The sequence below is a fragment of the Cibotium barometz genome, chromosome 22 (assembly GCF_041138505.1).
Source record: "Cibotium barometz isolate CiBa-2024 chromosome 22, ASM4113850v1, whole genome shotgun sequence".
Classification (NCBI taxonomy): domain Eukaryota; kingdom Viridiplantae; phylum Streptophyta; class Polypodiopsida; order Cyatheales; family Cibotiaceae; genus Cibotium; species Cibotium barometz.
The window spans coordinates 31284447-31287006 of NC_141067.1; positions in this window are offsets into that span (position 1 = coordinate 31284447).

Genomic DNA, 2560 nt, shown 5'->3' on the forward strand with positions numbered 1-2560 from the left:
GAAAAGGCCCCTAAGTGGACAGGTGGTGAGCGTTCTGGTTGCCAATGATATCATAGAGATACTCTGATGAAGGAATGATTGGAAATTAAGATTCAACCGGATATTTTGGAGGATTGTGATCAGTGATACTATGGTTCATTAAATGATTAATTTAAAGATAGCTGATGCTGAGAAAAAGACAATTTCATATTGGGTGTGTAAGTGGTGTGACTAGTTTTATGTTTGCATGAACATCCAGCTAGGGGGCCTGGGAACTCTTTTCCCTGGTACCTGGGACAAAATCTAACCAAATTCCTAATTGAATCCCATCACTACAATGGTTGGGCGGTTGGCTAACCCATGGGACTAGGCTGGACTGATGGATCCATAAATCGAGACTCAATTTCTGTTTAGTTCGATAGATGAAGTAAATCCCAGACAAAAATTGTTCTATGGAAAAAGAATCAATGGATGTGCCTCTTGATGAGGAAAAAAGCGTTGGTCTCTATGATCCAAGTGCAATTTGTCCCTTGATCTGACTATGGAACTTACGAGTTTGGTCAGATCAGTTCAGTTAGTTAAGGCTTTTGACTATGTTAGGAAAAAAAGTTATCCTGGTGCAGTCACCCGTGCTTTCCGGGCAAAGGAAGTTTTTCTGGCTTCGGTTTTGGAAAAACCGATGGATTAGTCTCTTGCTTGGATATCCGTGGGGCGAGGCCCCGGCGAGTGTGGGACCCTGCCCCATGCAAGAAGTGCTACTTCCACTGCTAGCACCCCTGAAATTGTTGCATGGTGGGGACAGGGATCTTACATAAAACATCATCACAAATTTTCTGGTTTTCTTCTTCATAAATCAGCCCATTACACTCTTGTGACCTTCCTTCAATGCCCAATGTCATAGGAAAACTCCCAAATTAAGAAGTTCTCAGGAAAGGGCTTCCACACTTGGCAAGTTCTTGTCAAGTACAAGATGATGTCCAAAGGTTTTTGGCCATTCATCTCTGGCACTAAGGTTATTGATTGAGCTAAAGCTGAAGATATTGATGATGAGAGGGCGCAAGACATCATCATGCTCCATCTTGATGAGGCTCTTATTCACCATGTGGACCAGCTTCCGACTGCAAAGGAGAAATGGGATGAGCTTGACAAGCTCTATGGAGCTCGTGGTGGTAAGAGTTCCAAGATCTCACTTAAAATTGAATATTTTAGCTTGGAGCTCAAAGAGGGAGACGACAGTGGAGCCTTTATCTCTCACTTGAAGGGCCTTATGGCTCAACTTGCATCAGTGAATGCGAGAATGGATGAAGATGATGCAGTGGCTGTTTTGCTAAAAGCAGTCAAGAAGGTGTACTCCACCTTAGTCACCGCCAGAACATACCTAATCCCACCCTTGAAGGAGTCATTTGACAAGAAGGCATTTGGCAACAAGTAATTGTTGGATCAAATATTTCGACAAGATGAAATGTAACAAGTGTAAACAAACGGGGCATATCACTTCTAAATGTCCTAACAACAGTTAGAGGCTAACTTTGCATCAGCCTCTAACTCCACTCAAAAATTGTTTTAAATCTCAATGTAACAACACCTATATTCCTAAACCTTGTACTCCTAATGTTATAAAGGCAACCTATGTCCAATACCACCTATTCCAATTTTCTTCATAGTTGGTATTGAGGGGGGGTGTTACAAGACTAAGGTCATGTAAAAGGGTAGGAGAAGGGTGTGTGTGTGAATGGACTTATGGTCCAATAGCTCACCTATTTAAAGGTGAAGCTAGAAGGCATTTGGCAAGGGGTGCAAAAGCCATGTTGTATTTCTAAGCAACTTAATAAGCAAGATCTCTTCTTGTATTTTGAGGTCTCTCTCCTCCACATGTTTGAATCTAGCATAAGCACCACGAATTCTAACAATATTTACAAGGACGAGTTTTATTACAAAGATTTGAGACTAATATAATTAGTCTTATTTGCCATCAAGGGAAATTGCTGAGCTTGACTATGACATAAGCGTAAAGCGGTCCACATAGGTGAAGTATGGGGGTTCTGCTGTAGTTTCTAAGACTCTAAAAATTGATGGTAAGGGTAGTAGACTCTGGATTGGGGTAGATCCCTGCATCATTTGGTCATACACCCAGCAATCCTGAGGTATGCGAATCCCATCTATAGTCACAGAGGTGTCAGCCGCCTTGGGAGTAGTGACGAACCAAAATAAACAGATCATCTTCAACTTTTCAATCCAACAAATCTACTTTAGGTTTGTGGTAAGGTTCCCAATCCAATCTGCTCGGATGAAGAAATATCTCGGTCCGTCACTCCAGAAATCTCTACCCCATCCTCTTTTGATATGAGAGAAATGGGGGAGGAACATCTTCTCTAGTAAACATAAATGGTTCCATTACTGGGACACCAATCTCTTGTCAAGAATCTTGCACAACTTGCTTGTTTGAAGTGGGTTTCATTAATGAGAAAAAGAATGATTCAATTAGCAAAAATCCCCCAAAATCATGTATTTTTTTAGTTTTTTGCATCAATTTAATGTTTTTCATGTTTCTAATAACTTCTTGTTACTTGTAGTCCTTTCA